The sequence below is a fragment of the Arachis stenosperma genome, chromosome 4, assembly GCF_014773155.1.
Source record: "Arachis stenosperma cultivar V10309 chromosome 4, arast.V10309.gnm1.PFL2, whole genome shotgun sequence".
NCBI classification, from domain to species: domain Eukaryota; kingdom Viridiplantae; phylum Streptophyta; class Magnoliopsida; order Fabales; family Fabaceae; genus Arachis; species Arachis stenosperma.
The window spans coordinates 33,933,396-33,948,457 of NC_080380.1; the positions used below are offsets into that span (position 1 = coordinate 33,933,396).

General features: G+C 38.5%; 1 non-coding gene across 1 annotated transcript; it reads left to right on the forward strand.

Moving 5' to 3' along the window:
- Positions 1-14,477: 14,477 nt before the first annotated feature.
- LOC130978691 (small nucleolar RNA R71) lies at positions 14,478-14,586 on the forward strand. The gene has a single exon (XR_009086310.1). It is a non-coding gene; the product is annotated as a small nucleolar RNA R71 (small nucleolar RNA).
- Positions 14,587-15,062: the final 476 nt, after the last annotated feature.

Genomic DNA, 15,062 nt, shown 5'->3' on the forward strand with positions numbered 1-15,062 from the left:
AGTCTTCATGGATGACTTCTCAGTATTTGGAGACTTGTTCAGCTCTTGTCTTGACCATCTAGCACTTGTTCTGAAAAGGTGCCAAGAGACTAACCTCGTTTTAAACCGGGAAAAATGTCACTTTATGGTGACTGAATGAATTATCCTTGGGCACAACATTTCGAACAAGGAAATAGAGGTAGATCAAGCTAAGGTAGAGGTAATTGAAAAATTACCACCACCTGCCAATGTTAAGGCAATCAGAAGCTTTCTGGGGCATGCAGGATTCTATAGGAGGTTTATAAAGGATTTTTTGAAATTGCAAAACCTCTGAGCAATTTGTTAGCCGCTGATACACCATTTGTCTTTGACACAGAGTGTCTGCGAGCCTTTGAGACTATGAAAGCCAAACTGGTCACAGCACCAATCATTTCTGCACCAGACTGGACTTTACCATTCGAACTAATGTGTGATGCTAGTGACCATGCCATTGGTGCAGTATTAGGATAAAGGCATGACAAGCTTCTGCATGTCATTTATTATGCTAGTCGTGTTTTAAATGATGCACAGAAGAATTACACAACCACAGAGAAGGAGTTCCTTGCAGTGGTTTATGCCATTGACAAGTTTAGATCTTATTTAGTAGGATCAAAAGTGATTGTGTACACTGACCATGCTGCTCTAAAATATCTTCTCACAAAGCAGGATTCAAAATCCAAACTCATAAGATGGGTGTTGTTTCTGCAAGAGTTCGATATAAAAATAAGAGACAAAAAAGGGACAGAGAACCAAGTAGCTGATCACCTGTCCTAGATAGAACCAGTAGCAGGAGCGTCCCTCCCTCCTACTGAGATCTCTGAAACCTTTCCGGATGAGCAATTGTTTGCCATTCAAGAAGCACCGTGGTTTGCAGACATTGCAAACTATAAAGCTGTGAGATTCATACCCAAAGAGTACAGTAGGCAACAAGCAAAAAAATTGGTTTTTGATACAAAGTACTACTTGTGGGATGAACCATATCTTTTTAAGAGGTGTGCAGACGGAATGATCCGTAGATGTGTACCTAGAGAAGAGGCGCAAAAGATCCTATGATACTGCCATGGATGACAATCTGGAGGACATTTTGGAGGTGAGCGAACAGCCACAAGGGTTCTCCAATGTGGCTTTTACTGGCCTACTCTCTATAGAGACTCTCGAGAGTTTGTACGTAACTGTGACAGTTGCCAAAGAGCTGGTAATCTGCCTCACGGTTATGCCATGCCTCAGCAAGGGATCTTAGAGATCGAGTTGTTTGATGTATGGGGGTATTGACTTCATGGGACCTTTCCCACCATCATATTCAAACAATTATATTCTGGTGGCAGTAGACTATGTATCTAAATGGGTAGAGGCAATTGCAAAACCCACTAATGATACTAAGGCAATGCTGACATTCCTCCAGAAGCATATCTTCAGCAGGTTTGGTGTCCCTAGAGTACTGATCAGTGATGGAGGCACTCATTTCTGCAAAAAATAGCTTGACTCTGCTTTGATCCGATATAGAATTAACCACAAAGTGGTAACTCCATATCATCCACAGATAAATGGGCAGACTGAAGTCTCAAATAGAGAACTAAAATGAATCTTGGAACGGACTGTAAATACCCATAGAAGGGATTGGGCAAGAAGTCTGGAAGATGCTCTGTGGGCATACAGAACGCATTCAAGACTCCTATAAGAACCTCTCCATACCAGCTTGTGTATGGAAAAGTATGTCATCTGCTAGTGGAACTGGAACACAAGGCCTACTGGGCAACTAGGTTCCTAAACCTTGATGCTAAGGTAGCTGGAGAGAAGAGATTACTCCAGTTGAATGAGCTAGAGGAGTTCAGACTCAATGCTTTCGAAAATGCTAAAATTTACAAGGAGAAAGCAAAAAGGTGGCATGACAGAAAGCTATCATCTAGAGTCTTTGAGCTAGGACAGAAGGTTCTGCTATTTAACTCTAGGCTCATATTGTTCCCTGGGAAATTAAAATCCGGTGGAAGGGACCATATGTGATTACAAGTATGTCACCATATGGATATGTAGAGCTTCAGGATATTGACTCTAACAAAAAGTTCATTATTAATGGACAGAGAGTTAAGCATTATCTTGAAGGAAATGTTGAGCAAGAATGCTCAAGAGTGAGACTGGATTAAAGCTCAGTAAAGTCCAGTAAAGACAGTAAAGAAGCACTTGCTGGGAGGCAGCCCAGCCATTAGCAAAGGTGTTGTTATTCAAATAATAATTATACGAGTTTAATATAGTTTATTTTTAAGGTATATGGTCAATTACAGAGGTTTACAGAGTAACAAAAGAGTCCAGAACAGAAAAATAGAGAAGCCATTGGAAAATAAGCTTACTGGCGTTTGAACGCCAGTAAAGGTAGCAAACTAGGCGTTAAACGCCAGAATGGCTATCATTCTGGGCGTTTAACGCCAGTAAAGGTTCCATTCTGGGCGTTAAACGCCAGAAACAGCAGCCTTCTGGGTGTTTAGAAAAATGCCCAAAGTGGCCACCAGATGGGCGTTAAACGCCAAAACAGCAAGGGGGAGGGAATTTCATTTCTAATTCAAATTTTTTCAAATTTTCTTGTTTTAATTCATAATTTTCTGCATAAAAATATTACAAATCTTCATCTTTCAATCCCCATTTCAAAAAAAATAATAATCTTATAAAATCTTTGCAATTCCTTTTCAATTCTTTTTCAAAACATCTTTTAAAACTCATTTATCTCAACAATTTCTTCCCAAATCTTTTTCATTCATCCACATTATCTTTTATTTTTTTATGCATTAACAAAAATTCAGATTTTACTTCCTCATATCTTTTTCATACCTTTTAAATTTTCAAATCCTATCTTTTTCACATCATGTTTATCTTTTATCAAATCATATCTTTCTATCTTTTTTCAAAAAAATTGGAAACCCATTCCCCCTCCCTTTTTAAAACACATTCGGCCACCTTCCTAGACCTATCATTTGAATATATTTCTCCCTCTCTTCCTCTTCTTTCTTTCTTTTGCTTAAGAACAAGCAAACCTCTAAGTTTGGTGTGTTTTTCCATGATAACTGAGTCAAAATAGACTAAGACCATGGCTCCTAAAGGAAAACAAACCACTCCAAGAGGCAAGAAAGAAAACAATCCAAAACCTTGGATACATGAGAAATTCTGCACCAAAGAACATGCAGACCATTACTTCAAAATTGTGTGCCAAAGATCAGTGATCCCAAAAGTTAAATTCGATCTGAAAGAAGACGAATATCCGGAGATCCAAGAGTAGATTCGAAACAGGGGCTGGGAAATCCTGGCTAATCCTGAGATACATGTTGGAAAAAACATGATCCATGAATTCTATGCAAATTTGTGGATGACAGATAAGCAAAGAATGGAGGGAACTGCCTTTCACACCTTTCAAATTGTGGTCAGAGGAAAGGTTATTTATTTCCATCTTGATAAAGTGAGAGAAGTCCTCAAACTTCCTCAGCTATAGGATGATCCAGAATCCTTTAATAGGAGAATGGCTAAAGATAAAAAGCTAGATCAAGTTCTAGAGGACATATGCCTCCCTGGAACTAAGTGGATAACCAACTCAAAAGGTGTCCCAAACCAGCTGAAGAGAGGAGATCTCAAACTAGTCGCTAGGGGCTGGCTGGATTTCATTGGGCGTTCTATACTTCCCACCAGTAATCGGTCTGAAGTCACTGTCAAAAGGGCAGTGATGATTCACTGAATTATGCGGGGAAAAGAAGTGGAGGTTCATCAGCTGATTCCTTGTGAGATTTACATATTTGCAAACAAGGAATCCACTGAGGCCAAATTGGCTTACCCAAGCTTGATCAGTTTGTTATGTAAAGATGCGGGGGTGAAGATAGGAGTGGATGAGTACATTCCAGTTGAATGCCCAATCACCAAAAAGGTAATGGATGGACCTCAAGTTCTTGACAACCTCATCAAGAGTAGGGCGCATGAGCTCCTCCCAGAAATTCCTCAATTTGACTATTGGACCCGCTTAGAAGCATCTGTCAGCAAGCTGCAAGAAACTATGGATCAACTCAAAGAAGAGCAACAAAATTAGAACAACATGCTCTACAAACTGCTCAAAGAATAGGAGAAGCAAGAGAGTGAGATATATGAGCTAAAGCGCCAGAAGCTGTCCTTTGATGAGCTAGCCATCCCACAGATTGAGGGAGAACCTCTCTCTCAAAATAAAGGTTATTAAGTTCTAACTCTGTGATAACTTCTCTTATTAGAGATCTATTTTAGGATTGCATGAGTATTAGTATTAGAGTTGCATGAGCATTAGTATTATTTTTATCAATTTGGGTATAATTTACTCCTCTTATCATCATCAAACATGAATAAAATAGTAGATTTTTTTTAGAAGAGCAAGGGTGCAAATATTTTGAGTACAAAATAAGAAAAATTCAAATTATTTATATGTGGTGGCATTACTTTAGCTCTCTGAATGAATGCTTAAACAGTGCATATTTTTTATAGTGAAGTTTATGAATGTTAAAATTGTTGGCTCTTGAAAGAATAATGAAAAAAGAGAAATGTTATTGATAATCTGAAAAATCATAAAATTAATTCTTGAAGCAAGAAAAAGCAGTGAAAAATACAAAGCTTGCGAATATATATATATATATATATATATATATATATATATATATATATATATATATATATATATATATGCGAAAAAAAAGAAAGAAAAAAAAAGCAAGCAGAAAAAGCCAGTAACCCTTTAAACTAAAAGGCAAGGGTAAAGAGGATCCAAGACTTTGAGCATCAGTAGATAGGAGGGCCCAGAGGAATAAAATTCTGGCCTAAGCTGCTAAATCAAGCTGTCCCTAACCATGTGCTTGTGTCTTGAAGGTCCAAGTGAAAAGCTCGGGACTGAGTGGTTAAAGTCGTGATTCAAAGCAAAAGAGTGTGCTTAAGAACTCTGGACACCTCTAACTGGGGACTCTAGGAAAGCTGAGTCACAATCTGAAAAGGTTCACTCAGTTATGTGTCTGTGGCATTTATGTATCCGGTGGTAATACTGGAAAACAAGATGCTTAGGGTAACAGCCAAGACTCATAAGTAGCTGTGTTCAAGAATGAACATAATTAACTAAAAGAATCAATAACACTATCTGAATTCTGAGTTCCTATGGATGCCAATCATTCTGAACTTCAAAGGATAAAATGAGATGCCAAAACTGTTCAGAAGCAAAAAGCTCTAAGCCGCGCTCATCTAATTTGAATTTGAGCTTCATTAAAGACTCTGAGATGTTATTGCACCATAATATTCTTTTTATCCTATTTTATTTGTCTAGTTGCTTGGGGACAAGCAACAGTTTAAGTTTGGTGTTGTGATGAGCGGATATTTTATACGCTTTTTGGTAGTATTTTCATATAGTTTTAGCATGTTTTATTCACTTTTTGATATTTTTTATTGATTTTTATTCAAAAAATCATATTTCTGGACTTCACTATGGGTTTGTGTTTTTTTCTATAATTTCAGGTATTTTCTGGCTGAAATTGAGGGACCTGAGCAAAAATCTGATTCAGAGGCTGAGAAAGGACTGCAGTTGCTGTTGGATTCTGACCCTCCTTCACTCGAAATGGATTTTCTGGAGCTACAGAAGCCCAATTAGCGCGCTCTTAATTGCGTTGAAAAGTATATGTCCTGGGCTTTCCAGCAATATATAATAGTCCATACTTTTCCCGAGATTTGATGGACCAAACTGGCGTTAAACGCCAGCTAAAAACCCTTTTTTGGCATAAAACGCCAGAACTGGCACCAAAACTTAAATGCCCAAACTGGCACCAAAGCTTCAAAGCTCAGCCCAAACACTCATCAAGTGGAGCCGGAAGTGGATTTCTGCACTATCTACACTTAGTTACTCATTTTTTGTAAACCTAGGTTACTAGTTTAGTATAAAAACTACTTTTAGAGATTCATTGAGGACCGATGACATTTTTTACATTTCATATTGTATCTTCTATGGCATGAGTCTCTAAATCCCATAGGTGGGGGTGAGGAGCTCTGTTGTGTTTCAATGAATTAATGCAATTACTACTATTTTCTATTCAATCACGCTTGCTTCCGTTCTAAGATACTCACTCGTACTTCAATAGGATGAATGTGATGATCCGTGACAATCATCATCATTCTCAAACTTATGAACGCGTGCTTGACAACCACTTCTATTCTATCTGAGCTCAATGTAGTCATTGGGTGACAGCTTGAGTGCGTATCTCTTGGGTTTCTGATCCACGAGTTTGACTTGCCTCTCCTAACAACAGAGCATTCGAATCCGTGAGATTAGAACCTTTGTGGTAGAGGCTAGAACCAATTGGCAGCATTCCTGAGATCTGAAAAGTCTAAACCTTGTCTATGGTATTTCGAGTAGGGTCTAGGAAGGGATGACTATGACGAGCTTCAAACTCACAAATGTTGGGCGCAGTAACAGTGTGCAAAAGGATAAAGAAATCCTATTCTGACACAAGTGAGAACCGACATATGATTAGCCATACAGAAACTATACCTAGACCATTTTTACTGAGAGGACGGATGGTAGTCATTGACAACGGTGATCCTCCAATATACAGCCTGCCATAGAAGGAGCCTTGCGCGTTTGAGAGAGGAAGATAGTAGGAAAGCAGAGATTCAGAAGACAGTGCATCTCTGAAACCTCAACCTGTTCTCCATTACTGAATAACAAGTATCATTCATTTCATGCTCTTTTACTTTTTGCAACAAAATCCTTTTTATCATTAATCTCCTGACTAAGAGTTACAAGATAACCATAGCTTGCTTCAAGCCGGCAATCTCCGTGGGATTAACCCTTACTCACGTAAGGTATTACTTGGACAACCCAGTGCACTTGTTGGTTAGTTGTGTGGAGTTGTGAAAAGTGTGATCACAATTTCGTGCACCAGTTACTCAGTTGATGGTGAATGCAGTGATATGAAGATGGTTAAGGCTTGAAGATGCTCTATTCTTCTGGATTACTCCGGTCTTACTGTCTATTCCAACAGTGAATGATTTCTTCTATGGCAGGTTGTATGTGATCAATGCCTTTCCTAAGTGATCGTCAATACTCCTCCAGATCTGAACCCCAAGGTTAGTGCGGATCCAGTCTGATTGAGGGTGAAGTTCCTGCAGTTCATTCTTCTTAGTGATCCTACTCAAAATAACACAGACAAGGTCGAATCTTCCAGATCAGAAAATGTTGCGCCTTTGGTTCTAACCTCTACTACAAAGACTCTAATCTCCCCGTACCTCAGCTGTATTGATGTCTCGAGAAGTCTCCAATGAAGTTGTGAATTAGCCGTCTAAGAGATGTATGATCTAGCTAGTGGTTCATCATTGTCCGATGAAAGACTCACTCTAAACCCATGTTGAATGAGATAACCTTGTTCCAGTTCAACGCATTCATAATGATGAAAAACGGATATACATCTTAGAATAGAGAATCAAACACATATTGAGATAGAATAGTAGTACTTTATTAATCCATAAAACTCAGCTGAGCTCCTTCCCTTAATCTAGGAGGTTTAGAAACTCATACTGATAGAAAATACAATGATAAGTGAAAATATGACAGGTCCCCTTCTGAGTCTGTAAAAGTTCTCAAATAAATACTAAGCTAATGACTGAGGATTACATAGGAATGGTAAAACAGTCTTTTAGTGCTAAAATCCACTTCTGGGGCCTATTTAGTAGTGTTTGGGATGAGCTTGATTGAGATCCACGTTCTAGGAGGCCTCTAGGGCATTGAACATTAGCTAGGGGGTCCTTCTTGGGCGTTGGACGCTGGTCTCTTCTCCTTTGGGCGTTGGATGCCAGAATAGGGCAAGAGGCTGGCGTTGAACCACAATTTTCGGCCCTCAATCCTGAAGCAAAGTATAAACTCTTATACATTGCTGGAAATCTCTAGATGTTAGCTTTTCATAGCCATTGAGAACGCTTCATTTAAAATTCTGTAGCTCCAGAAAAGTTCTTTCAAGTGCAAAGAGATCAGATCCTGACAGCATCTGCAGTGCTTTCTTTGCCTCTGAATCAGACTTTTGCTCCAGCTCTTCAATTTCAGCCAGAAATACCTGAAATTTCATAAAAAGACACAAACTCAAAGTAGAATCCAAAAATATTAATTTTTCACTAAAACCTATGAAAACTTAATACAACTTAAACAAACAACTAAAAACTATATGAAAATGATGGCAAAAAACATATAAAATATCTGCTCATCACAACACCAAACTTAAACTGTTGCTTGTCCCCAAGCAACTAAAACAAAGTAGGATAAAAAGAAGAGTAAGGTACCACAAATCTCAGAGTTTCCAATGAAGCTCAGTTTCAATTATATGAGCAGGACTTAGTAGCTTTTTACTTTTGAATAGTTTTGGCATCTCACTATCCATTGAAACTCAGAAGTGTTGGTTCTTTAGGAACATAGAATCTAGATGATATCATTGAATCTCCTAGTTTTGTTCTTTTTTATTCTTGAACAAAGCTTTTAGAGTCTTGGCCGTGGCCCTAAACACTTTGTTTTCTAGTATTACCACTGGATATATAAATGCCACAGACACTTAACTGGGTGAACCCTTTTGGATTGTGATTCAGCTTTGCTAGAATTCCCAGATAGAGGTGTCCAGAGTTCTTAAGCACACTCTTTTTGCTTTGGATCACGACTTTAACTACTCAGTCTCAAGCTTTTTTACTTGACACCTTCACACCACAAGCATATAGTTAGGGACAGCTTGGTTGAGCCGCTTAGGCCAAGATTTTATTCCTTTTAGGCCCTCTTAACCATTGATGCTCAAAGTCTTGGATTCTTTTACCCTTGTCTTTTGGTTTAAAGGGTTATTGGCTTGTTGCTCTTGCCTTTTGGTTTAAAGAGCTATTGGCTTTTTCTACATTTTATTTCTTTTTTTTTCGCATGCATATATTATTATTTTTTACTTTTGTAACATGCTTTTTCTTTTTCTTTTTGCTACTTTTTCTTACTTCAATAATCAATTTTTGAGATTTTTCAGATTACCAATAATACTTTTCCTTTTTCATCATTCTTTCAAGAGCCAACATTCTTAATTCCAATTTCAAATATGCACTGTTTATTCATACATTCAGAAAACAAAAGCAATGCCACCACATCAAAATAATTGACTATTCTTAGTATAGAACTCGAAATTCATGTATTTCTCAATTCTTTTCAAATAAAATTTTCTTTTAAGTAAGGTGAGAGATATATGGAACATTTTATAACTTTAATACATAGATAGAAATGATCATGTAATAAGAACAAGAGAACAGACAATAAAAACATAACAGAAAACAAAAAAATAACATAAGAAAAGGGGATTAAGAGAACGAATCCACTTTAGTGATGGTGGCTACTCCTCCTCCTTGAGGATCCAATGTAGTGCTTGATCTCTTCAATGTCATGTCCTTGTCCCTGTTGTTCTTCCATCATAGCCCTTTGATCTTCTCTTAGTTCATTGAGGATGTGGAAATGCTCTTGATGCTCCATTCTCAATTGCTCCATATTAGAGTTCAATTCTCCAAGAGAATTATGCAATTGGTTCCAATAGCCTTGAGGAGGAAATTAAATCCCCTGAGGTATCTCAGGGATTTCTTGCTGAGGCGGTTGCACAGGCTCACGTGCATGCTCTCTAGTTTGCTCCATCCTCTTCTTAGTGATGGGCTTGTCCTCCCTAATGAATATGCCTCCTTCTATAACAATTCCAGCTGAATTGCATATGTGACAGATAAGGTGAGGGAATGCCAACCTTACTTTGGTGGAAGGCTTTTTAGCTATCTTATACAATTCTTGATGTATCACCTCATGTACTTCCACCTCACTCCCAATCATGATGCAATGAATCATGATGGCTCTGTCAATGGTTACTTCTGACCGATTGCTAATGGAGATGATAGAGCATTGGATGAATTCCAACCATCCTCTAGCTAAGGGTTTGAGGTCAAGCCTTCTCAGTTGAATGGTCTTGCCTTGGGAATCCCTTTTCCACTTTGCTCGTTCCACACAGATGTCTGAGAGTACTTGATCCAATCTTTGATCAAAATTGACTCTCCTAGTGTAAGGGTGCGGATCTTCTTGCATCAAAGGCAAGTTGAACGCCAACCTCACACTTTCCGGACTAAAGTCCAAGATTCTCCCTCAAACCATGGTGCTCCAATTCTTGGGATTTGGGTTTACACTAATGTCTTGGTTTTTCGTGACCCATGCATTAGCATAGAACTCTTGCACCATTAAGATCCCAACTTCTTGAATGGGATTATTTAGGACTTCCCAACCTCTTCTTCGAATCTCTCTTTGAATTTTTGGATACTCATTCTTTTTAAACTTAAAAGGGACCTCAGGGATCATCTTCTTCTCTGCCACTACTTGATAGAAGTGGTCTTGGTGGGCTTTGGTGATGAATCTCTCCATCTCCCAAGATTCGGAGGTGGCGGCTACGGCCTTTCCTTTCCTATTTCTAGAGGGTTCTCCGACCTTGCGTGACATAAGTAGTAATGGAAAGCAAAAAGCAATGCTTTTTCCACACCAAATTTAAAAGCTTTACTCGTCCTCGAGCAAAAATAAATAAAAGAGAAGAATGGAGTAAAAGAAGAATAAAATAGATGCCAGGGCATTCAGAATCTTTACCCTCTGCATGGGCATTTGAACACCCAGGGTCTGCCTTTGGCTGGCATTCAACGCCATCAAGACACTCTATCCAGAGTGTTCTGTTTTCATTGTTGAACCTTTCTGTCTTTGTTTTGACTATTGCACATGATCATGAACCTAAAGAAATAAGTAAAGAAAAACAAACTTAAGAAATTAGAGGAAATAGAAATAACTAAATAGTGTTGGGTTGCCTCCCAACAAACGCTTCTTTAAAGTTATTAGCTTGACGGTTAGCTCCTTACAGATATGGATATGGGCTCGTGGTATGACTGGTTTCTTGGTGAAGAAAACTCTCATGCCAGGTGAGAGGTCTTTAGTGGGGACTTTCTTGTCCCTCCAGCCTTTAGTTACTTTCTTTTTAGTACCTTTGTTCTCAGTGCTTGTTGGTGGCTGCCCAACACCAAACTTAGAATTGATGTTTGGGGGCTTAGTAAAGCTCTGCACTGAAAGAGATGGTTGGAACACTAAATGTTGCACAATTATCTCTCTTTTTTCAGAGGAAGAGTTGGGATGAGGCATCTTGAACAGAATGTGATCCTCGCCTAGTTGTAGAATCATTTCTCCCTTAGCTACATCAATGATAGCATTGGCAGTTGCTAGGAAAGGTCTTCCAAGGATGATGGATTCATCCTCATCTTCCCCAGTATCTAAGATAATAAAGTTTGTAGGGATGTAAAAGTTTTCAACCTTCACCAAGACATCCTCTACTAAGCCATATGCTTTCTTTTTTGATTTGTCTGCCATCTCTAGTGAGATGTTTGCAGCTTGTACCTCAAAGATTTCTAGCTTTTCCATTACAGAGAATGGCATGAGGTTTATACTTGACCCTAGGTCACACATTGCCTTCTCAAAGGTCATAGTATCTATGGTACAAGGAATTAGAAAGCGTCTGGGATCCTGAAGCTTTTGAGGTGGCTTCTGTTAAACCAAAGCATTTAGTTCTTTGGTAAGCACTGGAAGTTCTTCCTCCAGAGGTTTTGTACCAAATAGCTTGGCATTCAGCTTCATAAGAGCTCTTAGGTACCGAGCAACTTGCTCTTCCCTAGTGTCCTCATCCTCATTAGAGGATGAGTGCTCATCAGAACTCATGCACTGCAGGAGTGTATGCAAGGGAACCTCCATGGTCTCTATATGAGCCTTGACTTCCTTTAATTCATGGATAGGAATTTCTTTAGTGGGTGCTGAACACTCAGTAGGCAAGCCATTATGGCATTTAATGTCAGTTCTGGTGATTCTTTTGACATTGAATGCCCATCATACATCCCTTCACTAGCGTTCAACGCCAGTTCCTTTACCAAGTTGGGCGTTGAATGCCCAGGAGGGACCTCCTTCCTGGTGGTCAACGCCAGCTCTAATGCCATTTTGGGCATTAAACGCCTAGTGAAGGCTTCCTCACTGGCGTTCAACGCCAGCTTCTGTGCATGTGTGGATGTTGAACGCCCAGTGAGATGCTCTTCACTGGCGTTCAACACCATCCCAAACTCTCCAAATTCGGCCTCAGCCTCTATGGTGATGACCTTGCACTCTTCTCTTAGGTTTACTTCAGTATTACTAAGAAGAGTATCAGGAGGAGTCTCAAGGATTCTCTTGCTCAGTTGACTAACTTGTACCTCCAAATTTCTAATGGAGGATCTTGTTTCAGTTATGAAACTATGAGTGGTCTTGGAGAGGTTGGAGACTATAGTGACCAAGTCAGAAAGGCTCTACTTAGGGGTCTCCATATGTTCCTGAGAAGATGGAAATGGTGGTCTGTTGTTGAACCTGTTCTGGGTTCTTCCACCTTGATTATTATTGAAGCCTTGTTGAGGCTTCTGTTGATCCTTCCATGAAAAGTTAGGATGATTCCTCCATGAAGGGTTGTAAGTGTTTCCATAGGGTTCTCCCATGTAATTCACCTCTTCCATGGTGGGTTGGTCAGGATCACAAGCTTCTCCTTTAGAGGAAGCTTCTTGAGTGCTGCCAGCTGCAGCTTGCATTCCAGTCAAATGCTAAGAGATCATATTGACCTACTGGGTCAAGATCTTATTCTGAGCCAATATGGTATTCAGAATGTCACTTCAAGAACTTTTTTCTTATGAGGGACCCTATTGTTCACATGATTTCTCTCAGAGGTGTACATGAATAGGTTGTTTGCAACCATCTTAATGAGTTCTCTTGCCTCTCCAGGCATTTTCTTCAAGTGGAGTGATCCACCTGTAGAACTATCCAATGATATTTTTGACATCTAACGGAGGAAAAATATCGGTAAATATTTTCATAAAAATATCGCGTTGCAAGTATAGTTCGAAACCGAAAATTAAACCTCAATCAAAGTTTAGATTGTTTGTCACAAATACAAACCCAATAAAATAAACCAAGGTATTCAAACCTCAGGTCATCTCTCAAAGAATTGCAGGGAAGTGTGTTTATTATTGGTTATAGAAAAGTATTTTTGGGGTTTTTAAATGTTGAAGAAGGAATGTAAATGACAAGAAAATAAACTAATAACTAAGTAAGCTCTTAGCAAGGAAAGAGAATTAGAAGTCCTATCCTAATTATCATCGTCAATTGTGATGGTAAATGTAAATTGCCTTCACTTAGTTAACCTCTAACCAATGAAGGAAAGTCAAGTGCATACAATCAACTTAATTCACAAATCCTAGTCAACTCATAGTGAAATATTAGACTTAGTGAAGTTCAAGCTAACCGAAAATCTTCAATTACCAATCAACAAGAGACTTTGACAACTCAAGAGTCTCTAAATTACTATCCAAGCTAAGAATACAAAAAGCTAATTTAAAATCCAACCAAGCATTTTATCAAATACTTGGAAGGCATGAAATAGAAATATGGAAAATTAACAAGACATAGCAAAATCTAAGACTAACAATTGCAAGAGGAAACAATAACAACAAATTAAAGAAAGTAATCATAAACATGTAAACATAAATTGCATTAATATGGATTAAAAGAAACAAGAAGAATTCATAAAATAAATTGGCAGCGTAAGGAAAGCAATAATAGAAGTAGATAAACCAAAGTACTAGAACAAATAAAAGTAGAAGAAAACTAAATTAAAGCAAGGTAGAAATCTAAATTTGAGAAGAACTAAAACTAAAAATCCTAAAACCTAGAGATAGGGGAGAGCCTCTCTCTCTCTAGAAACCTACATCTAAAACTTAAAAATTGTGAATGAATAAAAAGTGAATGCTTCCTCCTTTCCAGCTCCACTCTGCAGCCTCTAATCTATATTTTCTGACCTGAAACTGGGTCAAAAGCAGCCCAGAAATCACCCCCAGCATTTTCTGTTGATTGCAGCACGTGACGCTCGTCACGCGTACGCATCATCCACACGTACGCATCACTAGAATTTTCACTAGCCACGCGTAGGCGTCAGCCACGCGTGTGCGTCATTTGTCTGCTGCACCCGTCACGCGTATGCGTAGTCCATGCGTACGCGTCGCTACCAGAATCTGAAATCCTTAATTTCTTGTGTTCCTTCCACTTTTACATGCTTCCTTTCCATCTTTTAAGCCATTACTATCCTATAAAACCTGAAAATACTCAACAAACATATCATGGCATCGAACGGTAAGAAGATAGGATTAAAATTAACAAATTTAAGGCCAAAGAAGCATGTTTTCAATCATAGTACAAAATTAGGAAGGAAAATGTAAAACATGTGAATTATATAAATAAGTGTGAGAATAATTGATAAAATCCATTCAATTCAATACAAAATAAACCATAAAATAGTGGTTTATCAACATCTCAAAAAGACCATCATAAAAAACTCCTAGGATAGACCATTCTGAGAGCATGTCAGGAGGACATCTCCTGATCAGTTGCTTGTATCTTTCCCAAGCTTCATAGAGGGATTCACCTTCTTTTTGTCTGAAGGTTTGAATTTCCACTCTAATTTTTTTCATCTTTTGAGGAGAAAAAAATTTGGCCAAGAAAGTATTGAGCAACTTTTTCCAAGAGTCTAAGCTCTCTTTAGGTTGAGAATCCAACCATATTTTAGCTCTGTCTCTAATAGCAAAGGGAAAGAGCATAAGTCTGTAGACCTCAGGATTCACTCCAATAGTTTTAACAGTGTGGTGCAGAATTTAAAGTCCACAAACTAACCGGCAAGTGCACCGGGTCGTACTAAGTGTACCTCAAGTGAATGAGGGTCAATCCCACGAGGATTGATGTATTAAGCAACAATGGTTAAGTGATTTACTTAGTTAGACAAACAGAAAATGGTGTTTGAAGGTTTAAAAGCATTAATAGTAGATTCAGAATATCATAAAGCAAGCAGTAAATAAGTTGTGAATAATATATGGAGAAACAGTTAAGGCTTCAGAGTTATCTATTTTTCGGATTGACTTTTCTCACTAACTATCTTAATCATGCA